At 43.8% G+C, this 25,122-nt stretch overlaps 1 long non-coding RNA gene and 1 other non-coding gene across 2 annotated transcripts in view; one reads left to right on the top strand and one right to left on the bottom strand.

Annotated features, from left to right (window-relative positions):
* Positions 1–731: 731 nt before the first annotated feature.
* LOC122237287 overlaps positions 732–25,122 on the bottom strand; it is a 38,865-nt gene continuing 14,474 nt past the window's right edge. Inside the window, exon 3 of the long non-coding RNA XR_006215657.1 lies at positions 732–1,778. This is a non-coding gene — a long non-coding RNA (uncharacterized LOC122237287). The remainder of the gene's footprint in view (positions 1,779–25,122) is intronic.
* On the top strand, positions 3,205–3,311 carry LOC122232061. The gene has a single exon (XR_006209391.1). It is a non-coding gene; the product is annotated as a U6 spliceosomal RNA (small nuclear RNA).

Genomic DNA, 25,122 nt, shown 5'->3' with positions numbered 1-25,122 from the left:
AATACATGCTGGAGTCATGATCCCTGCGGATCAGTAAGCAGCCCCCGAGCCTGGCCCCGAGAGCGTCCCGGTCACCCTTCCCACACGGCTGCTCCTCTGGGAAGGCCAAGTTCCAGTCTGGGGGCCTTGGGAGACTTGGCCCAGCCCTTCGACCTGCATCTACATCAAAGGTCGGAGACGGATGCCATGCTGACCTACATTTTGTCTTGTACACCTGGCCTAGACCTGAATTACCGTCCTCGCGCTCCCGTGGCTCACATTCACGGGCAGCATCAGCAGGTACACATCCGGGCACAGGTGACGTCGGGGTAAAGTTTTCAGAAGGAGAAACTGCCCAAGGGGAGCATAAGCCTAACAAAGCAGGGCTTATGTAGACGGGTCCTGATGCACTAGGAAGCAGACCTCAGGGAAGAAGATAGCATAGGTTTGATGTAAAGCTAACATATAAAGCATTGAAAATAAAACAATAAAAACAATTTTGTGTGTTCGTTTTGGCATTTATCAAGGAAGGAAGGAAGGAAGGAAGGAAGGAAGGAAGGAAGAAGAAAGAAAGAAGAAAGAAAGAAAGAAAGAAAGAAAGAAAGAAAGAAAGAAAGAGAAAAGAAAACTGGTGATAATGTCAGGTGGCTTGAAAACTTACAATGAACCAAAGTGGACTTGGGAGTTTCATTTATTGTAAACTTTTGGCAACAGAGGCATTCAAAATCATTTATTTCATCTTAGATTGGGCCAAATTTGTATAATAGAGGGATGATCGACACAAGTTATTGAAGATGATGATGATGATGGTCTTTGTTCTTTTTTCTCTTTAATTCGTGTATGTTTTTGGATGATGATCCATGTTCTAATAAGCATGGGAGTTAACCCAACAATTTCCCCTTTTATTTTTCCACTGCCTCCTGCCTATCCCCTATGATCAAAACTATACACGTTTTTGTGCATGATTGTATACAAGAATCAAAACCTGGTCCCTGAGAACATGTTTTGCCTGCTGTTTTGACTTTGTTGACAGCTCTCAGATAACCTCACACTTCATCAGAAATACAGAAAAATACACTTGATTGTTAGAAAACACTTTTTTAAGTGGATCTTGCAAAAGAGCTGGCACAGAAGTCCTAAGATAAGCTCACGGCAGTATTACTGATTGTTCGTGCTTATTTTCCTAGCAGAGATGACAGGATAAATACGCATTAGCCGTACAACCTCCCTGTGTTGGTGCCCATGTCACTGCTCATCCTTTGGGAGCTGTGAGCCAAGATGACCAGTAATGCTGGCCGGCGGGTGCCGGGAACCGTGGGGGGTCCAAGCACATTTCTAGGGTAGACGACAACAGCAGGAGTTGGAGCCACAGCGGCTGGAGCGGGAAGAGACCATGGCTAGCGGTGAGGGCATCTTAGTCGCCGTCAAGCCCGATGAAGCCCAATGGGGCTTCAGGGGAGAGATCGTCAAGCATTTTCAGCAGAAAAGATCCTGCCATGTTAGTTCGAAATTCACGCAGGCTTCTGAAGACTTACTCGAAGAACACTGCATTGACCTGAACGACCGTCTATACTCGGCTGACACAGTGAAATGCATGCACACAGGCCAGTGGCGGTCACGGTGTGAGAGGGGCTGCGTGTTGTGAAGACGGGTCAAGTGATGCTCTAGGAAACTCACCTGCAAACTCCAAAGCATCCACGGGCCTGTTTGCATCCAAGCTGGCAGGAACATTCTTCACGGCAACAATTCTGGGAGAATGCAGAGGAGATTGGCCTGTGGTCCCCGTGCAGTGCGACGTGCTATCGTCGGGGTAAAATGTTTTATCCCAAGGCAAGAGAAAAAAAATAAATAAATAGAAGGCTTAAGAAACTAATGTTGGCATGTTTCCAAGAGTTCAATGACAGGGTCACATAAAGCAGTATGATGTTCTTTTGGTGATCAGAGCAAAGGTCAAGGGTCCATTCTTTCCAGAGGTCAATTCTAGCTGGCTAAAGCGCAGAGGAAAGGGAAGATAGCAAGGAAACTGCAAACAAATGGCCCCAAATTCAGGTTTTCACCTGGAGGCAGGAGCAGCGCATAGACCTGAGACTTTCTGACGCTTCACCTCAGGGCATGGACAGACCCAGGGGCGGCAGTGGCTCTACGCCCATGAACATGACTATGCAAATGGTCGCAACTGACTTCTGCGGGCAGAGAGTATTTCTCATTTGGAGAAGTAACACAGCCAAGAAAACTGTCTCATAGAGGCACGTGGCACTCGTGGGCTCCCCTGGAAAGCCACCACCTCCTGTCCATCATCAGAGGTTGCACAGAGATACTCCCTTGAGTAAAAAGAGGGCTACAGAGTCTTGACTTCACAGCAGGGCTCTTACTACATGTCAAAGTACGTAATTGTGGTTGAACTCAAAGCAAGGATAGCCAGAACAGGCTGTGTTCATTAGTCTCTGCTACTCATGCCCCCACACAGTCTCTAGGGATAATTGGTTCAACCAAGAATTTCAACCCAAACTGTCAATACATAGTATATAGTCAGAAAAAGAAAGGGTCCAACTTATGTATCATGATCTCTTGTAGGCTGTGAAATCAAATTAGTGCCTCATAGGCGACATTTCTTCAGTGCGTTAGAATGAAATCGAAAATACAACGATACTTTGTAAGTTTCACGTACACATGGGCATTGGGTTATGATGTGAGGTACAGTCTTTGAGTCAAATCAAGAAGTCTTACTTTGCGTCACATAAGCATGGGTGTTGGGTTCTGATGTTAGATGTCATTCTTTGGTTCTCACCTTGAAAACTGCCGCTTTAGAGTTTCCTTCACAAAGCACGGATGTATTAGGGGACGCGCCCAAATTTAGAGGTAGAGTTGTCAGAACTGCAAAGGTGTAATTTGCATTCAAAATTCCAATGTGGAAAAGAGGGATGCTTAATGTTACTCCCCCAAAAGCATAATCACTTCATAACCGAGGAAATAGAGCCGGTCTCCTCTGTGATAGGAGAATGAGCATGAAAACTAACACGTATAGACCACACCTGACCCACCGATGTTAAGCCCCAGTGTCTGTAATCTTTGCATGGTCCGACACCGCCTCCAGACTTACGGGCTCCCTTCCCATATTCCCTTAGTCCACGCAGAAAGAAAAAGTGGCTGTAGTCCTTTAAACTCACAGCCTGAAAAGCATTTTTTTTTTTTTTTTTTTGCTACATTTGAAACTAAATTGGGCAAGTGCTCACTTCGGCAGCACATACACTAAAATGGGAACAATATAGAGAAGACGAACGCGGCCCCTGCACAAGGATGACACGCGAAGTGGTGAAGCGTTCCATATTTCAAAAATAAATAAACAAACAAGCAAATAAATAAATAAACAAAATTGGACAAACACCTCTTGCATTTGCAGATGCATTTTAAACGGACCCAGTGGCTGAATTCAGGTTGCTCTCTTCCCAGTTTCTGAACGTCCTTTCTAAGCCACCTGTGCCCACAGCAGCAGTTAGCATTCATTTGGAGCATAAAGGGCCACGGAGAAGCCAGAGTCCAGAGACAGTTGGGATTAGGTGGGACCCAGCCTCAAAGAGCTACCAGAACGGGGAAGGAGACTGGGCCTGAGCAGGGAGCCACCTGGAAGAGGCAGCTGATGTGGGTGCTTCTCACGAATGTTTCCAACACTCTCCCCCCAGGCGTTACACTCCTTCATATACTCTTCCTACGGAATCCCTGTAGGGTCTGAGTGCTCTGGGTCCGTGGCCCACGCTGTGCCATACTTTGGTGTAAGGAGACGTCTCTAGAATTCAAAACTAAGGATTCGATATAAGAAGCTGTATATGGGCGTCTGGAGTTTCTACTGCCCGGGTGAAAGAAAGAATTGCACTACAATTAAAGGTGCCCTGAAAACCACAAAGTTCAGCTGACCCATGGAGGAAAAGGGATCCATGATCTGAGTTTACCCCAGGAACTTAGATTAAATGCGTTTCCATTTCTAGCACCTTCCAGCGGTGTGCTGAAATGGGTCACTGCAGAACCAGAGGCCACCACCCCAACTCATGGGTGCAGACAGCAAGGTCAAGCAGGAGGTCCCCTAAAACTGAGATCCAGAAGCCATTGTACCACCTGGGGTTAGCAAAGGTCAAATTAAATTCCGTCCATTTGCATTCGTTTAAAATTATTTTCATTGCAGGTTAGACTGCACTTTATAGAGGGCTGGTCGCTCAATTTTTTTAAATTTTTTTTAATGTATATTTATTTTTGAGAGACAGAGTGTGAGTGGGGGAGGGGCAGAGAGAGAGAGAGAGAGAGAAAGAAAGACACAGAATCTGAAGAGGTTCCAGGCTCTGAGCTGTGAGCACAGAGCCCAAGGCGGGGCTCGAACTCACAAGCCGTGAGATCATGACCTGAGCCGAAGTCGGGCGCTTAACCGACTGAGCCACCCAGGCGCCCCATTTTTTTTTTATTTTTAATGATCATGACTTTACCCCTCTCCCCCCATTAAAACAGGAGAATAGAATGTAATTCAACATCAAATCGAAAGGAGTCAATAACAATCTAAGTCTTAGAAATCGGAAAGAAAGTACTGGGCATAATAATGTATGCAGAACTGTTTTATAGAATGATTTTATAAAACAACGCCACTGGATGGAATTGTCCATCCTGGGTAGAGTGACGGTAAAAATTACCACAAGAATAAAACCTTTTATCAAGAGCAGTAAGGTGGCCGGTGGTTCCACGGGCAACAAGCACGGCTTCGGAGAATGCACTAATTTGGCTACAAACTCTAGTATACTACATCCAAAATACTACATTCTGTGTCAGGGTTTATATCATCAGCTCTTTCTTCAATCCCCTGACACACTAAACATTTGCTCATGGAAGAAACCGTAACATTTGAGAGTCCTGGATAGGTCAACGCTTGCACAAATGCGGAGTAAGGAATCAATTGTTCAACGGATTTCAGAAAATGAATTGGAGGGGGCAGAAATATTTCTTACCCCCACATCTACTCTGCCTTAAATCACCTCTGCCCTGCCAACGTAACGGTCAAAGACACCATTTTAGATTTGTTTTCCCATCAACTGAATGTTTTGTTAATGGTTTTAGCAAATACGTAATTTCATGTAATTTCAAAAGAAAGCAACGTGTCATTTCAAAAGCACCTGACTGAGATTTTTCTGAAAGCAAAAATTGGTGGGAGGCAGGGAAGCCCATCAGGCTCTTCCAGAACGTGAGTGTGAGCCGCCGCGAGGAAGAGAAAAGCACATGGTCGATGTGTCAGGATTTTGCATAAACTTGACTCTAACCTCAGATACCATTGCCAGAAAGCTCCGCCACTGGCCACACAAGCAGGTGTCTGTTGAAAGACTGCTGGTGGCATACTAAATGAATTGAGTAAATTTATTGAAAGGATTCATCGTATCCACATAGTCATTTGGTTACAAAAACAGCCCAGGGACAAGACAGGCGTAAGAGTCAAGAAGAGACGTGAAGACAAATGTCGAGCCAGCATCACGTCCAACCCCAGCAGACGGAATCAGGGATGCGGTGTGTGCAGCGAACCTCTGGAAGGTCAGGCTCTGTTTGTGCTTCGCGTGCTGGTGACAGCCACCGATGTCCCTGCTCTTCGCTCTGTCTCTTCACCAGGAAGAGTGCCTCCTGTTTGTGTTGGGTGTTTGGCTCTCAGTGGCATCACAAGAGTGGTCTCCAGAGCGTTATGGTGTTGGTGCAGGTGCAGTGATGCCAAGAGGGAAAAGCAGTGAAGAGGGTTGTTTAAAAGAAGCTGATGATTTAAAAATAAAAAAAAAAGAAAGTCCCACTGTGCCTGCGCATAGCGGTCAACACTATGCATGCACGTAACGGTCAACCTAAAACCAGCACTTTCACTGGAGCATGAAGAGGGGACACCCCCTTCTTTGTTCCAAACATGCCCTGTAGAGCACATTTTAGCCCCTTGTTATTACTTTTCACTTCAACAGTTGCCTTTACTGTTCATTTTCAACGGGCTTTTATTTGATGAAAAGATTGTGGAAGGGGAAGGTGCTGTGATGTCTCCCAGTCTTTGAATCCCTCTGTCTGGCCTGGATCCTGAACACCCAGGGACGGGCAATGGCTCAACTCAACAAGCATTTATGGCTCACCTCTCATAAGTACTTTATCGGGGGACCACAGGAGACCTGTGAAGGAAGCTGACACTGTCCTTCCTGCCATCTGTCCATCACCCTGCCACTAGATAGAGAAAGGCAGGCATGGAAAGAAAAACTCAAAGCACCAAAGACCAAAAAATACCATCCTGTGGCTGGGATCAAAAAGGGCTTTGGTGAGGAAGAAGTCTATAAGCACTGTAACTGAAAGCAGAATCTTCTGGCAAAGTGAAATAATAGTTCTCGAAGACGGTGAGCCTTTCTTCCAGAGTTTCATGTCGTGTGGCACCTTGCTAACAATGCCATAGTCCACATGCCCACCAGCACCACCCTCCCTACACCGCCACTGCTGGGCGGTCACATCCCACTCCCTCATTCAACTTTCCACGTGAGAGAGGCAAGGGACACATCCACTAGTTTTTTGCACGGCCCGGGTCCCAACTTCGTATTCCCGTCACACCCATTTTTCTGAAGGCTCGCCCTAACATAGGACCTCGCTTGTACTCCGACACGAAGTTCTCAATGGCCCTGGGTAACGGTGAGGACTGCCGCGAGGACTACCTTCTCTGAATTAGCTGCCCTCTCTTTGTCTAAGCAAGCTACGTGGATATGGTTTTTCTGGTCAGTTCTTCCTTCTTATCATTCATAGCAAGAGAATTTGTCATTGCCAGAGAACCCGACACTGCAACTCGTGGAATGGTAAGTCCTAGAGAGGCTGAAGAACAAACAGCTTTAACTTGTTGCACATTGTCTAGGGCTACTGAGGACTTTGCCCAAATAATCTGATCAGAATCTTGAAGGGGCAGAAAATGAGTATTTTGAGGAATAGGCACCCAAAAGTAAGCTTCAACAAAGTTCGCTTTCAGGAGCCCTTTCAAACCTGAGGAGTCTCCGGATAGGGATGGGATGTCCAATTTTTGGCAAAATTTGTCCATTTTGGGAATGTCCAATGTTCTACTTTCGGGGAACAACGGAAACAGAGCTGTTGTGAATTCTGCAACAGAGAAAGGTCTTGTCCACCACGAGGCCGAGAAGATTGAGCCAGGTGGTGCCCACGTCGTGAGCACACGGGGCAGAGTAATCACGGCTGCTTCATCTACCCGCATATTGTTCGGTACCTACATGACCACGCACGTAAGCAGGGTTCAACACCTGTCGGTTGACCATCGGAATGGTCTAATGTAGACAAAACCTATCACTCCGAATGCCGCAACTACCCAGAGCACCATGTACATAGCTCTGGCTTAACGTTTGCCGTCCTACTAACATCATATTCCAACGTCCACCCTTCACCGGACCCCGAGCTGTCAAGGATGTGGATGGCCTTTTATCCCTTTGTGTGTCCTAGGCCTAGCTAGCACTGTGCTCGAAAAGGAACGTTGAAATGACTCAACAGATACAGCTTTTCCATCAAAACAGGCACAAGTGCCACACCTTACGAGGTGTGTGCTGCATTTCCACTCTGTGTTACAAAGACAGAAGCACAGGAAGAGCCTGGGATCATGCGTGTCCGTGAGGGACAGAGCTAAGTCGGGGCTCCAGTTCCAGGTTGGCTTAATTAAATAACTACCAAAATGACTTAAGAACCGGTCTTGGCGAAACTTATTTTTAGGTAGAAAGGATCGGTGGGTAAACTATCAGCAAGGTAATCGGTTGATTCAAACCTGTTTTGTTACAGTAGATCGCATGTGTATGGAAATATATCTCAATTAGAGAGAGCCTTGTGCTTCCTGGGAAAACTTAAAGTAAACAACAACAATAATAATAATGGAATGTGGAGACGGTTTCTCTGGCTGCACTTGAGAAACTCAGGGCCAGGCTCTGTGCCCATTAGTCAAAAAGGCATCCAAAGGCTGGGAAATCAGGAGCAAATGCCCCTGACGAAAATTCCAATCCCGGTGTTTCCTCCCACCCCACTCTTACAGACTCCACAAGTCTCCCCCAGTTGACAATGGCTTTGCCCCGAGGACATCTCTGGGGGCGTGACTTTCCAAGGTCTTTATTGAAAGCACCACCTGGAAGGAGTGATTACCTAACAATTTGCCAAAAGGGCGGGCTGCAGAACCTTTGGCATTTTTGAATTGCAACTGTTTTCTGTCATCGTAAAGAAAAAGCTAATCATTTTTTCCAGCAAACCACCCCCTCTGTCTCCTGCACAGACTATTACGAAATTGCCAAAGACCACACACTTGGCTTTCTCTGTTTTCACAGTTTTTAAAGCCATCATCAAAAGGCAAAGGGAGCTCGAGAGGAGGATTTCTTTCCAGCACAGCATCTGAAGTGGCATTCCATTGGTAGAATGCTATTCTCTTCTGGCTACCTTCCATAAGTTCCATCTTCTTATTAAGTGTTTATCATCTTGCTTAAAGGAAAAGGAGACAAAAAAAAAAAAAATCTCGAACTGTGTCCAATTGGGAAAGTGCCATACAGCCCTTACAGTCATGCTATCGAATATTCTGGAAATGGAGTCTAAAGACCAAAAAATTCAGCTCCTAATATAAAAGTTCAATTTATGATAACATTTATCTCCACGTTAATAAGGAATTTGCAAACAAAGATGATTATCCAGGTCTTTGAAGATGCACACCATGAATCAATCCAGCTACGGACTAGTGATACAAGGCAGTTGGTTTTACCAGAGTTGGCCCAATGTAAGATGTTTCTTTTTTATGTGAAATTATGTTGAGAGAATTTTGAAATGCACACCATCTGAGTCACAGGCACTGGCTTAGAAGCAGGAATTTAGCACAAACATTTTTTAGCGGCAGATCAATGATGTAAAGTTTGTTTTCAAGGGAGAATAAAATAAATGTTTCACTTCCAAAACTAACCTGACCTACGGGGTAGAGAACATAGCATTGGGCCCAGAGTTTAGGAAAGTCGTCAGAGCTCTCCTGGGTCATGTCCTCCGTGCACCATGGTGACCTAACAGAGACCTTCCCTCGACCGGCCCATCTCACCCTCTCTCTGCAGACATGGGTTCTGGCAACTGACACCCTCTTCCCCCCGAGTCTTAAAGTATGAGCCACCCTTCCTTCCTGTCATCCTGTGACAATGCTTCTCACTGCATTCCTAGGCAAACCTGGCCTGAGCCTCCAATTCAGGCCTCCCTCACGTACACACTTTTAGACTGATAATGTGCGATTCTAAGAGTTTCTGTTTATATTCCAATTGATATTTGTAATGGCTCAGGAAATGAGTATCTATTACATATAACAGCATCTTTAGCACCTCAGGCTGCTTTATGACAGGATGTGCCTTGACTTACTCTATTCCCACTACGTGGATTTTCCGTTCTACAACTGACTTTCCAAACCTAACTCGTTCCTCAAGACTTAGTTCTACCATTATCTCTATTATGAAACCTCCCCTACCTCTGTTTCCTGGAATTTTTCACTTCTGACTGTTTCTATTCTACCTCATACCTGTTGCTATAACTCAGAATTTATTATCTACTTACTTTTTACCACTCTCAAATTGTTTAATGCACTAATTTGGTCTCCCTCGTAGATACCTCAAGCAATCTGAGTGTAGGATTATTCTTCTATTCCCTAGAAGACCTTGAAAGAGCAGACCTCGGCCGGCTGACTCCATCTTGTTCTGTATCCCCCATCTTGAGTGACTATGTCCCCGACACGGCCGCAGAAAGAAGTTCCCGCTCAAACCTCAGACCACGCCTCCTCCCCTTGAGTAACTTCCCGCTCACCTGTTCAACATGAGTTGGGGCCGAGGCATAGATCTGTGGTCAGGGAGCCATCCTGAGGATGCAGAACAGGTGGAGGAAAGCCTTGAGTTTCCTTGTTTCACCTGGGGGTGGGCTGGGATGAGTCACTGGGGAAAGGAGAGCTCAGATGAAGGTGGAAAGATGGCAAGAGAACCCTACAATCCAGCAGTTACTCCCTCTGCACCCCTGAGAAAGAGGCTGGGTGACCTGAGGGCCAGACTCTTCTGATTTGGGGGAGCAGGCCCAAGACCACTGACACTCTGAGAGCAGGAGCTCAAGGGCAGGAGAGGGATGGGCTTTCCTCTTTGTAATCACTCTACTTTAAACCTTTCAAACCAGGCCCGGCAACCTGCGTGACGGACTCTGACCTTTCCTCAGCCAATCAGCTAGCAAGCCAATCGGTTGAGGCCACGACCCTTCCCCAGCCAATCGGCTGAGGCCATGACCCTTCCCCAGCCAATCGGCTAAGGCCACAATCCCTATAAAACCTTTGTGCTTTTGAAACCCGCTCTCTCTCTCCCTGGTATCTCACCGCTGCTTCAGGGCAGGTAGGGGATTGAGCTCGAGCTAGCTTGAATAAAGGCTCTTTGCTTTTGCATCGGACTCGGCTCCCCGGTGGTCTTTGGGGATCACGAATTCTGGGCATAACAACCTAGTCACAAAGCATCATGCAATAAGCAGTAATGGATGGATAGAAAGACAACCTTCAAACTTTGGTGGAGAGTCTAGCTAAAGTGGTGATGCATTCGTATAATTAATTTCCAAAGCGTTGCCTTAAAGAGTATTGAGTTTCATTTTGTTTTGAGACATATTGCTCCCATTTTGAATCATTCATTTTGTGGGGGGGGTAAGAGAGTAAGTGAGAAAATGCTAGAAAAAAGTCTGAGACCAATATGCCTGTGTGGCACAAAATAGTAGTTCCCAAATATTGCAGTATATTGGAATCGCTTGGGTAGTTTATTAAAAATACAATTCAAAGACTTAAGACTCACCCCAAAATTACTTAAAAGATACCTCCCAATGTGGGATCAGGTATTTTTTTTTTAATTTTCTTCTTAATGTTTTTTAACGTTTATTTATTTTTGAGAGTCTGAGAGAGACAGAGCATGAGCAGGGGAGGGGTAGAGAGAGAAAGAGACACAGGATCTGAAGCAGGCTCCAGGCTCTGAGCTGTCAGCACAGAACCCGACGCGGGGCTCGAACCCACGAACCATGAGACCATGACCTAAGTCAAAGTCGGATGCCCAACTGACTGAGCCACCCAGGAGCCCCAACTTCTCTCTATTTTAACAAGCTCCCTGAACCATCTGTACAGACAGTTTGCTTCAGGTCATTGGGTCGACATATGGAAACCCCTCAAATAAGCACTAGGTTCAAATCCCGGTTCTGAAACTTAAAAGCCATGTGATTTAGGATATGTGGTTTAAATTCTCTGATCCTCATTTACTCATCTGTTAAATTGGAAAGATTAAATCCAATAGCCGTGAAGGCATGATTCTGTTCTCTATTACTGTCCCATGGCATGGTTTTTGTCCCTGGGCCTGGGAATAGAGTTGTTTCTCTACGAATAACTAGAGTTAACTCTCTCGAGTTAACCACCTCCAGAGTTGGCCATCTCTGTGCTGAACCTCTTGGAAAGAGAAGATGCTGAGACCAGAAGTGAGTCTTCATCTTTATCTTAGACCGGAAGATAATCTCAGCCTCTCTCTGGAGCCTCATAGTCTAGATGTGTTCTCAGGTGGTCCCGGGTGGGAAGGTGGGAGGGGTGAGTGGGCCTCTGCCACAAATGGTAGACTTGGAGCTCTACCATGAGACTGAATGCAGGGGACCCTATGAGGTAGGTTGATGCCTGAGAGTTTGAGAAGAACCCCATCTAGCAGCAAGTTTTACATTATTCGTTGTATAAGTTATTCCTTTCTATTATCCTGGAAGTTTAGCAAAATCTTGCTGATCTGATTTCCATAGCAGGAAATGAAGAGGGAAGGACTGTCCACATGCTTGGACCAACGTGATAAAAGATAGACCAGAAGAGTGGCACCAACATCTTGAAGGGAAAGTAAACCATGGGAGAAAAGGGTTGATTGTTTTAGACTATATAAAGTCTTTTTCTTCATACCACTAAGGTTAGTGGACATTTTCTCACACACACAAAAAAACATACACTTGTTGAAAATGCCTACTGATGAAGCTTAATAATACATGAGCTCACCGGTAGCAATTAAGTACACACTAGTGAGGTTGCTATAACAAAGTCAGCCGAATCAGAATGACTTCAGCTAGGTGGTGAAAACCCACAAGTGAGCTGTCCACAGCTAACAGCACCACAGCTGTTAGTAAGAAGACAGAAAGAATCTGGATCCTTAGCATCATCACTCCTACCGTCATTCAAGTCTTTATCGGCCACCTCTTCTTTGGATTATTGCAGTAGGTAGTCTAGAAGCCCAGACCCCCAGTGCTCTGTGTGTTCTCAATACGTTTGGCTTCAGCAAAGTGACCAAAGGTGGCTGCTCCGCCACCCACCGTTGCGGCCCATGAAAAGAGGAAACTGAGGAAGAGAAAACGTGCTCCTTTTATTTGGAATTTGCCCACATGGTGTCTGTTCCCATCGGCTGGAATCTAGAGCCAGTGGGCAGACCAAGACGTAAGGGAGACTAGAAAAATGCATTTGTTAGCTGGGAAGCCACCTACCCAGCTGGAAGGCCTAATACGATAGTCAAAGAGGAGGCCGGATACTGGGGCTCGGGTAGTTGTGTTTACTGAAGGTAAACAGTAAAATGTCTTTCATTGTCCTGTGAAAAGCCTCTGTGTGATCTTGGGGGGCAATGTATACAAGTGGTGTCCACCGTACGAGCAGCTGAGTTCTTAGAGCGAGTTAAAGAACAAATCCTAGAGGTTCTACCTACATCATTGGTTCTTTCTCCAAATGTATGCACCTTGATCAGCTAAGGACATGCTTCCTTCCCAAGCATTTGTGTGTGTTTTGGCCAAAAACAACTATATCCAAGATAACAGGCCTGGAAAGAAACAGATGAATCACATTCACTCCCTATCCTTAGAGGGTTTACCTCAGTGAAAAGGATAGTCATGGGAACGAGGCAGCAAGAGCTAAAGTCACAGCATGAATGGAATGATGAGGCAGTACCATGGTGGAGATGACTCATCTGGGCTGAGGTGAGAGGGGGGGGTTGGAAAAGCCTCACAAGAGAAGACAGACTCTGCCTTCCCGTTAATGGATGAGAAGGCAGGACCTGTTCGGGAGGGCCCAGGATGGAGGAGATTCAGCGGGACGAGGGTGGAGGTTTGTGAGGGAGCGACGGGAGAGCAGAGTGAGGTACCGGGGAAGTTGGCCTGGACCAGATGGCAAAGGCCTTCTGTGCCCCACTCAGAAGTTGACCCCTTTTCTTCGGTGCAGCAGAGGGAGTGTGTGGGGTACCGGTGAAGCAAAGCATGCTTTAGGAGGGTCGCTGGGATGAATGTGCAGTTGGTGAAATTATGGGAAAACAAGAGGAAGGAGATTAGTTTGGAGGCTCTTGCAATAAATCCACCGAGGATTGATTTTATTTATTTATCCACGGAAGGACGGATCGAGGCAGAGGTGCTAATGCCAGAGAAGAAGGGGATTGGAGATACTTTCAATGTGGATCCCTTAGAATGGGTGACAGACAAAGGCAGGGAGGCAGGATTCATCACCAGATGAATCAGAGCTCTGTAGCTGAAGGTAGTGAACACATGGTGATGAACTAGTTGAATATGAAAGATGAATCAGAGTACGTTCATTGGTTTATGGCAGCAGGGGGTTCCCATCCGCAGTGTTCATAGGGAAGTGAAGTACCACCTCTAATCACCGTTACCTGATTCAGAACGTTATCCCTGGACCCTCAGATAAAAACCGTTTATTTGGAACTCATTTCATTCCTGCACCACCTTTTAGCCTTCCATATCACCATCACTGTTCAATCCCCCCATTTATCCATTAAAGTCTTCACCTGCTTCCTAGTCTCCCTCTCCACATTCCTTTCCGTGGAACTTAACTCCATCGGACAATCCAAATTAGCCTCCAGCCTTGTGTTTTCTTGACCTTTTCAAATTCATTGACCACCTCGGCTTCGCCTGAACACACACTTTTCTAGCAGAAGGAATCTTTCTGACTATAAACGTTAACCGGCCAGTTCGCATGGGGAGACAATCAGTTACGTAGTTATGAGAGGCCGGAAGATGAAAACAAACAGCGTCTGAGAAAAAATGTAACTCTTTCTGGCACTAAAGAAGGAGAAAATCCTCCTATGCACCTTCCCATGTCCTCCTAAAAAAAGGCACTAGGTAAGAAAAAATGAACTACATTTCTAACGTTTGTACCACAAACACCAATAAGGTTCATCAGTCTCTCATAAGCTTCCATTAGTGTGTGCCTAGAACACAACCCCGAAGCAGAATTCCCGAAAATCAATTCCACAGGGACCAAAACGATGCGGTTCTTCCAAACTTCCTCCCCGCAGACTTCCTTGATGAAACATTTGGAAAATGGCGGGCTACATTTTATTGCCAAAGTTTCATAATCCGGTTTGGGGAAGAAGGGTTTAGAGAATCTAGACCAAAAGCTATCTCGTGCTCTCATCCATGTTAGCCATTTTTCTCAAACAAGCTCCAAGTATGTACTCCAGATCAGAGCATTTGGAGTTTTGCCCCCTGACCAGCAAATGGATCTATGGATCCTGTGTTGCTGGTCATACTGGTATGAAACTGCTCTCTAGTGAAGGTGATATTTCATGTGCGTGTCTTCCTCTCCGGCTGTAATTTGTTGGTTTTCTTGTCATCAAGAAACCTGGTAAGAAAATGCACCTGAACGAAAGGCAGCTTCTTCCAGAATGGAGGTGGCCCAACAGCACCCGGGCCTCGAGTCTCCTGAAGATCTAGGTCGAGCCCCTTCCAAAGTATAGACAAAAGAGCAATCAAGCTTCCCCCTCTCACCCACTCAAGTTCTCCTTCCTAGAACACGGCCACGATCATTTTAGTCCAAAACCCATAAGGTGTTCTCTTCAGCTTTTAAAAACCAGAAAAAGCAAAACCTCAGTAGCTATAGCACATTTAACTTTATTATCTACTTCAAAATAAACAGATAATGAATGAAATGATAATGAAGAAACTGATTGCCAAAGAAACTTAGTTAACTTATTTTATGGAACATTGATCCTAAGTTAGTTGAATGTTGAAGGATCCTGATGAAAATGATGACGTGTTCAATGGTTGATCTATAGCCTTTCTTGGGAGTTATTAATTAATAATTTAATAATAATTGAATTTAATAATAATTTAATTTAAAATTACTTAAATTTAAAAATAACTTAATAATAATTAATAATTAATTAATAAAAGTAACAGTATCTGCTGTCCATAAAAGTAACAGTATCTGCTGTTATTCATCAGAATGAACATTCACCTGCTTTCTAGAGACATACAAACCCATCTACTGACATTCTCATAGAAACAAATAGCAAAGGCAATATTCCGTCAGACTGTAGCAATAAAGGAATAAAACCAGTAATTACAATTAACAAGCATAAGTAAGTGCACTGCCAATCTACAAGTTAAACACACACACACACACACACACACACACACACACACATCTTTAAGGATAAGTGAACACCTAGGGGCACCAGTGGTTAAGCGTCCAACTTTGGCTCAGGTCATGATCTCAGCAGTTTCTGGGTTCGAGCCCCGTGCTGGGCTCTAGGATGACAGTTCAGAGCCTGGAGCCTGCTTCAGATTCTGTGTGTGTGTCTCTCTCTCTCTCTCTCTCCCTCTCTCTCTCTCTCTCCCCCTTCTCCACTCGCACTCTGTCTCTGTCTCTCTCAAAAATAAATAAACACTAATTTTTAAAAAAAGGATAAGTAAACACCTATCCTATCTGTTTGGGACTAGAATCATATCCACTCAGGCTAGTAACCTATTCACTCTTCTTTTTTCCTCACTCTTTCCTTCCTTTCTTCCTTCTTTGTCATCCCTTTCTTCCTCCCCTTCTTCCCTCCCTCCTTCCCTTCCCTCCCTCCATAATGTTTAGTGGCATTCTATAGTGTATCAGCCACTATGCTCAGCACTAAGAACAAAAGTAAGAAAAGACATTATTATCTCTGCCCTCAAAGAGGTTACAGTCTAATAGTGAGCTCCGGATAGTCAATAACCCTGATTATTCACTGTATGTGTCTCTGCTAAAAATAGAAATTAAGGAAGTAAAATTATTATTACTTAATTCATTCTATTCAGGAAGCAAAAATCTTTCTAATTAGCATCAATAGGACAACTCTAATTAAAGTGGATTTTATTGGCAAAACTATCAGAAGGTAGTGTGATTCCTAGGAAATCAAATACATACATAGTCATTAAACATCCATTTAACAATTATTGGTTTAATTTTTTTAATGTGTACTTATTTATTTTGAAAGAAAAAGAGAGAAAGAGAGAAGGAGGGGCAGAGAGAGGGAGAAAAAATCCCAAACAGTCTCCATGCCATCAATAGAGAGCCTGATGCGGGGCTCGATCCCGCAAACCATGAGATCATGACCTGAGCCTAAATCAAGAGTCGGACGCTCAACTGACTGAGCCACCCAGGTGCCCTTGTTTAAATTTTTGTACAAATCACTTCATATTCTATTCATAAGAAAATTAGCATTCAAGTTACTTGTACTGTTAAAATACGTGCACATAAATATACATTTTTCTAAATAGACTATATTAGTGAAATATATTTTAACATATAAGTAATAACATATGTCCTTAGACATTGAAAAGATAAGAAATATTTATGAGTACCTCTTGGTTAATAAAGTTGCCTCTCCATAATCTCCAGTTCAACCAATCCTTCCAAGAGAGATTGTGTGACACCTGTCTGGCCATCCAGGAGACAAGTCGCCAAAAAGTTTCCTCAGAACCTCTTCTCTCCTCATTCGGAGGCAGGACCCAGAGAGGGTCTTCTCACTGGGTATTCTCTGTGGGGTGAGCTCACCCAGGGACAAACCATCCACGCAAGTTACAGAGAGAAAAGTCAACACCTACGTTTGGTTATATTTGAAGTCTTCGTTAGGAGAGAGACCACATCGAGATTCATGACAGAGTCATAACAAAGCACATTATAGCTCAGAAGGTTCTAGAAGTGCTTTGAAATTATCCTCACCTCATTTACAAAGGAAAATGGCACATGTCTCTAACAAGAAAACCACTTAGTGAAAACACATAGGACAGAAAGCAAGGAGAACATCCTGATTGGCCAAAATTACAAGAGTAATTTAAGAAGTCAGCAAGTCATTACCCTACTTGGAATCTGACCAGGAAACCAGGATTAACACCTCAAAGCCTTTAGGTAACGTGCCAGGAACTCTTTAATGACATAATCCCTTGGGGTGTCAGAGAACTGATTACTAGGGGAGACTGAACAGCAATAGAACATCCTTTGGGATATGAGCCCCATGTAAATTACTGTCACTACTTGTGGAAAATGTTGTTATTTAATTCCTTAACTGTATGGAGTCCACGCTGAGTAAAATATGGATATTTTTATCATCATATATTTAATAATGGAGTAAAATTTAAGCTCAAGAGAAAAACACTTACGTACAGTAAAAATCATTTCCTTCAGTCCAACTTAGCTCTGAGTTGAACCCCAACTCGGAGTTGAAAACCAAAGTATGAATGACGAAGGATGCACTGGAAACTATTGATTATCTCGCAGTGCGCAGACTCGAAATTGTTATGCCTAAAAATTCAAGAACTTGAAGACGCCGTCGGGACTCATATACACCAACACTTCTGAATCTCTGAAGCTGAATCCGCTTGCAATTTGCATAAAAGTGAGTAAGAGGCCACAGGACAACAGATGAGCAACACTGTATTATTGTTCCCGATTATAAGACTGTAAGATGACGTGCCTCCTGCCTGTTGTTCTGTGGTTCAGTGCCTGTATGTAAGCAGCACACATCTCCCCGTGCCACTGTGTGTGGCTTGGCCAGGTGGCTTTATTGAACAAATGAAGTGGGAGCAGATGTGGTTGTGTGCAGAAGTATTGCAGATTTCCCCTAGCTTTCCTGTCTTTTTCTTCATCAATGAGGATGAGTTGTCCCAAATGGATGCCAATCCTTCAGCCTAGGTCCAAGAATAAAATAAAAAGGTACTTGATACAAAGCCAAGAAGATCCAAGCAGAGCTATGGCAGCCACGGCCAACTGCAGTCACCCGTATGAAATGAAAAGAAGAAATAAACATTATTGAAGATGGTGGCGACCTGTGAACTATTTGTTACCACAGCAAGACTGCCTAATATATATCCTTTCCTGAGGCAGAATCAATAAAAATAATTTCACAGAAAACCATTGTTCAAGTAAAATTGACCATGAAGACCTGATAAGAAAATGTGTCTGGTTCTTGTACAAGGTAATATACATTCCTCACTTATAGGTGGAAAAGATACTCTCTACTCTTACATCTCTCTGATTTATACACAGCTGTATGATAAAACACTTCCCCCAGTAGCTTGTGGTCATAGAACACAGCACAGTGACATAAATCAAGTTTCTCATTAGTGCCTCTTTGCTTCTCTAGTTGTTTTCAAACTTCCTTCTAGTACATTCCTCCCCCAGAGACTCCAGGATGCTTCGGGTATCTTGGGATCCTCATTGCAAAGTTACATAGACTTCAAGCAACATCCTGACTTCCTATGTTCTGCATCCTTGGGATTCATGTGACGAATGCATAGAGTTCTAAAAGAGTGTCTAAAATACCAAGAAAACACTGAAAATTAAGACAGAGTTAAGAGAGAGTTATTGGGGGAGGCGGGATGGTAAAGATCTCTCTGGCACCCCGCAATCATACCCAGACCACAGAGATCACTGGCTACCCGTTTAAACATGTCTAAAAGACTCAAAATTCTGGGGCAATTCCAGAGAAAATAAGAAAACTGTAGAATGGATCCCGAAGTCATAGAAACCCACTAGCCAGGTGGAAAACTCCTCCAATCCTTTGAAGAGGTCAGTGAGGAAAGAAAGGGAATGAAGACGGTCTTCCCTTCCTCTGTTCATATAAACATTTGCGGTGGCTTTCTGAACAAAGAAGAGCTGTTGCTTTCCAGCCAGCAGCTCAAAGCGTGAGCAGGTGACGGGGACTGCTTTCTAAGGGAACCCCTGTCAGGCACCCAAGTGCAGAGGTGAAAATTCGAGCGCGCAGAGCGAGCGGGTGTTGAAATAGCCACACAATGTCTCCCAAAGCTCAGAGAGAAGATTACCATAGGCTACATCCCAGAGCCGGAAACGTGTTTGAATTGGGAGCGTGTTCATTTTTGCCTGAAGTGATTCTCTGACTTTAAATGTATGCCTTCCTAGCTATGACATTTCCGTAAAACAAAAGATCTCATTGTTCCACTTTTCCTCTGTGAACTCTCGTTTCATTCCCATAGCACACTGGCCTTCTTTCATGCGTCTCTGGTTTCTTCTTCATTGACAGCCAAATGTTCATAAGCCCACCTTTGCAGGACAGGTACTTTTTATTTGAAATGCCATTGATAGATTTAATTATGTTCAACTTTCTCAAAAAAAAAAAAAAAAAAAAACCCACCGATCCCGTTGGCGCAGTAAAATATATTGAGTTTGATGTGTTTGGCTGCAAAAACTTTCATTTGGCCAAGGCCACATAGTCTGAAGTCTCCAAGTGTAAATTATAATGTTACTCGAGAGGAAGTATAGAGTCATGTGTGGTGCTCAGGACGACACATGATGTAATCTTACACTCTATCTGCAGGTGTGATATTGGGTTCTGCTAGGACAGGCACCTGGAACCGATGTTCAGTCTGGCATTGTTTCAACACAGTCAACCATGGCTGAAGAGGACTTAAATCAAATAGCGCCCAGCTATGCAAGATTTTTTTTTTCCAAGCGGAGGAGTGATAAGCAACAATTACAATGAGCTGGGTGGTGTCTGATGACTCTTTCCCTGAACGGCACAAAATTCTTGCTCTTTACAGGAAGGCTCTCAGTGCTATGTGAATATAGAAACAAAGCCATGTCTTACGAGTCATAAAAACAATTATTATACTCTGTGGAGCCTTACGTACGAAAACGACATAGATATTGATGTCTTATTTTTTTCCTTTTTTTGTACGTTTATTTATTTTATTTTTGATAGAGAGAGACAGAGCACAAGTTGGGGAGGGGCAGAGAGAGAAGGAGACACAGAACCCGAAGCAGGTTCCAGGCTCTGAGCTGTCAGCACGGAGCCCGACGCGGGGCTCGAACTCACAAACCGTGAGATCGTGACCTGAGCCGAAGTCGGACGCCCAACCGACTGAGCCACCCAGGCGCCCTGTGATGTCTTATTTTTTTCAAATACCGTGACGGTTCTGTCCTAGGCCATGCGTTTTGCCTTTATAACATGACCTCATCACAGCACTATCTACTTCAGGAATGCCTGTCTCTGCCTCCAGTCTGTAAGCCAAAGAAGGGAAGGGTCTAGAAGAGTCCACAGCACTCTATTGTGGTTCACGCGTATTTGCTGAAGGAATGACCAAATTCACATGTTCCTCTTTCTCATGGACTGATCTTTTGCAGAGGCATTTCACTTACACACTAGACAGGTAGCATGGTTGTTGTTCGGGGTATAGACCCTGATCATGGCATAGAGGAAACAACTATCGTATGTGACAACTGAACCTCACTGAGGTCTTAGCCTCACTGAGATGTCTGCTCTGACGGACAAGCCCCCTCAAAATGCATAGTCATGACCAGATGTACCAGCAGACAGAAGATGATCCTTTGAGCGTTTGCAGGGACTTGCAAATTTGAGATTTTTAGATATTAGGAAAGTTTCTTACATTGGCCCTTTGGAACCGATTGGGAGTTTGAATTACAAAGCTTGATTGACATTAAACCAGGGACATGATTGGCTGACATGGCAAATGTGAGGGGCGATTATGTAACGGATCAGTTGGAGTGTGGGACCAGATGGAAGAAAGAGGTGAAATCTCAAAACATATTTTGAATGGTTCTAGGAATATGAAAACCTTTATTTATTTATGTATTTATGTATGTATTTATTTATTTCCCTCCCTAAAGGAGAGGGGAAAAGTGATTTCAGTTGTTTAAAATTCAGAGATCTCAAAGCGAGTCTAGAGTCATTATCTCATTTGATCCTCATAACATCCCCAAAAGGCGGTGAGGATTCTGAGTCACCAGGTATCGATTAGGAAACAGACCCAGCCTGGGTGGTGCCATGGAGGGGGACCCTGCGTCCTGTGTTTCTTCCCCCGCATCAGGCTGCCTCTCCTGGATGTTCAAAGTCACTCAATTTGTCACCAAGTCATATTTAATCAGGGTGTATACCTTTAGAAGTAAAGTAGTTTCGAATCTGACATTTCTTACCCCCGCACCCGGCCCTTCTCATCTCCCTCACTGCTCTGTGCGTTCGATGGCTCAATCTTGTGAAACATGTGAACTCAAAGTAACTTAATTTTTTCCATAAGCTCTACACTTTTGAAGATCAAAGCTGGCATCTCATCCACTCTAGTTTATGTGCCCGTGGCAAACAGAAGAAATTCCAAGGTCTTCCCTTTGAGGAGACAGCTTTGGCACACAGGAACCTCCTCACAGCAGCTCTCACTCGGCCGATCCGACGGTCATGGGTAGACTAAAGCCACTGCATCTGATCAGACGTCCTCAGTGAGGTTTCTCTGAAGTGATGCTATCATGTAACAGCTCAAAGCACTTTTTTTTTTTTTTTAATCAGGGAAGTGTTGTCCTTTCCCCTGTTTGAATTCACACCCTATTTCTTAGCTAATCCAGCTCTAGGAAAGCATTCATCAGCTCTTGAGAAATAACCTCAAAGCCATTTTACACGGGTTTATCGAGGTTTTTGGTTTTGGTTTTTTATTTCCCTTTGTAACCTCTCTGGAGGAATAAAAATGGCAGGAATCATTGAAACAATACTGATTTATTCATTCACCGGTCAAAACCCTGTCATTTCATAGAATGGAAAACAGCTATTGAAAGTTAGAGGAAGGACAGACAGTCCAGGAGACGTAGAGAAATTTCCATTTCCCTCTACGAAGGTCCTTAACAGAAAGCCAGGCAGGCCCAAGATGGACACATGCTTGGGGTTGCATGAGCTTGTTGGTGTCCATGAGAGTAAGCTGGGTCACTGCACTAAAATCCGTTAGAGGAGAGAAAACGGTTAAGGACCTTGTGAAGAAATAGTAGGGGGCTGCTTCATGGGTTTAGTCAAGTCTCCAGAGAAGGCCAACCATTTCCCAAAAGATTCAAGAGACATGAGTGAAGTAAAAGGCAGGTGACACACAAATGGACCCGAAAGATTTCAGACAACCTACAGGTATCCAATATTTCAAACAAGGGAGTGATGTTATCAATCCTCTTGATCACTGAAACAAAATAAGGAGTTGATGAGTGAACAGGTAATTGGTGAAAACCTAGGGGGAAAAAGGGCTTATAAGGAGGATGTAATAGTTGACCAAGGAGGAGGTATAGATGGCATTTTACCAGTGGGAGTTTAAAGGTGGGAAAAAATGGATGAACTGGTTTTGGCTTTTTTTTTTTAATTTTAAATAAATTGAATAATTTATGATAAAATAAATGGTATTGACTTTTATAAATGTTCATCTTAGGTTAAGGAAATATTGTGAACACATTTATCTAAGTTTGAGAAAGATAACTGAGGGGCGCCTGGGTGGCTCAGTCACTTAAGCATCCAACTCTGGATTTCGGCTCAGGTCATGACCTTATGATTCATGAGATTGAGCCCCGCGTCAGGCTCTGCTCTGACAGGGCAGAGCCTGCTGAGGATTCTCTCTCTCCCTCTCTGTCTGTCCCTCCCCTGCTCATTTTCTCTCTCTCTTATCTCTCTCTCTCTCTCCCTCTCTCAAAATAAGTAAACATTTAAAAAAGAAAAAGATAATCTGACAAGTTTCATATGATATTCTTGTACACAAGACAGATAAAAAACTGGTTTGATTATGGTATTAGGAGAGTCTACATGCCTAACAACCTTCAAATTGCTGGATATAATGCATGTTTATCTCTCCCTCACACCACATCCAATGTGGGTTAGCAGACACACTTTGACTGATGCCATAATTTCTGGATCAAGGCTCCCTCCGTCTTATAGCTGTGCCTCCTGTAGGTCTCCAGAGTCTTCTCCATTAAGTCAGTAGACAAGAAGAGATAGGCGGGATTGAACATGAGAGGTTTTTGTGCACCATGCCTGGAAGTGACATCAATGGCTAGAAAACTTGTCCTACAAGAGACCATAGTGTAAATATTTTAGGCTCTGGGGGCCACACGGTCTCTGTCCTGATTAATCAACTCCACCCTTGCAGTGAAAACCAGTCATAGATAATGTGTAAACAAAGTGGGTGTTGGTCTGTTCCAAAAAAATTTTCCTATTTGCAAAAAAAGGCGGTCCACAGGTTGTATTTTGGTAACCCCTGGACTAGAAGACAGAGTCAGAATTCATAATAAGTAGTATGATGGATCTGAAAGGAAGATTACATTTAGCCTAGTCACATTTAAAGAAGATGTAAAGATTAAAAAGAAAAACCCTTCATATACAAGGTAATAATGTGTTCTTGGGTAAAATATCTTCATACAAACCCTGCTTTACCAAAAACACAGTACTGTGTGGTTACGTAAAGGTCATGCCGAGGAGTGTGGTAATTGGGGCAGTTATACAAAGAAGCATTAATCTCACTGTGTAATATGGCCCGTTGTTGTGTCCCCTAAGGTACACCAGCAAACAGCCTCCCAAGAGGCCATTAACTTGGTGAGTTTGCCAAGGTCTCAGGTTGGATCGTTGGCCCAGAAACCTGATTTATCCCCCAGGGATAAGAAAGCTCAGGTCTTTTCACTCAACCTATTAAAGAGTTAGCAGGAAGTTAGAGTTGTACGACAGCATCATGACCAACCTTGTTAAGTAAGAAGTGAGTTCCCCGACCCTAGAAGGACCAAATGGCCTCGGTAACCACTTTTCACAGTGGTGCTAAGAAATTCTGGAAGTGGATGGAAGGTCGGAAATGATAACTTTTGTGGACTTTACCAACTTACAGAACGTGTGAATCTAAACTGAAAATAAATGGATCTCAGCTACTACTTTCTTTCTTCCATATTCACCAGAACAGAGTATTTGGGAAGAGAAAAAAATGTAAGAAATCTTTTCTGACATTGGACTCAGAGGTCTTCCCACCCTTCCAATCCACACTACCACATACGGATAAGTCATAGAATCTTAGAGTCAGAAAAACCATTTTACGATTATCCATCCATATTCCTACCCAGAGAAAATCGTAGCATCAGAGCTGATCCGTGACCATTTGGCTGCTTGGACACATTCAGACCAGCAGCCTAGGGCCTCATGAGTCCATCTCACTCACCCTACAATGTATCTATTCAATGGAAAAACCATCCATAAGTCCAGCTGAAATGTATCTTCCTATATGTTTCATCTACTGGTCCCAGATTTTGCTTCCTTTCATTTCAGTAGCTCCCCATCTTCTATTTTTGCTTAGCTTGAAGTCCTTGGGCAATACGTCGCTTCCATTCTTGTATTAATCCACTTTCTGGAGGCGATAGCTCTGATGAGGAAGATATTTGGGTATATGTGATGTTTATTATTATTACTATAAAATATAACAGGTGCTCCTGGCTTGCTCAGTCGGTTAAGCGTCGACTTGATTTCGGCTCAGGTCATGATCTCACGGTTCAAATCTCAACCAAGGTGTGAAAGGTACTCTGGTTTCAATCAAAGAAAACACAAACTTGAAAAGGGAATGTGGACCACAGTATCTACTCAGGGAGTTCCTGTTTTGGGGGACAGAGCATTAAATGAGATAAACATTTAAACACTACAAATCTCACTAGTATGTGTGGATCCAAAGAATTAAGAAAGACACCTGTGGGCAATGTCATCCCAGATACATATTCATCAGCAACGCTTTAAGACTGAAAACTCAAGCCCAGGGACCCAAGGCTGATGGTGTGCAAAGGAGTGGAATCAAATGACTGATGATGTTCAAAGTGTTGAAAGAAGCATTATTTTCTGAACTGTTCTACAGTGCCACCCACACAGGAAATTCAACAGACATATTAATTACACCTAGCATGTAATCCAAAAGATCCCGAGAATGTGCTTTATTTATTTTTTCTTTAGGGATGGGAGGAGAGTAGAATAAGATGATATCTGTACATGATGCTAAGATCTGGGTGTGCTGTTTTCATCTACAAGATCTTAAGTCACACTGACTCTT

The sequence above is a fragment of the Panthera tigris genome, chromosome A1, assembly GCF_018350195.1.
Source record: "Panthera tigris isolate Pti1 chromosome A1, P.tigris_Pti1_mat1.1, whole genome shotgun sequence".
Lineage (NCBI taxonomy): Eukaryota > Metazoa > Chordata > Mammalia > Carnivora > Felidae > Panthera > Panthera tigris.
Note: the sequence above shows the minus strand (reverse complement) of the source record. Positions and strands in the feature narration are given on the sequence as shown.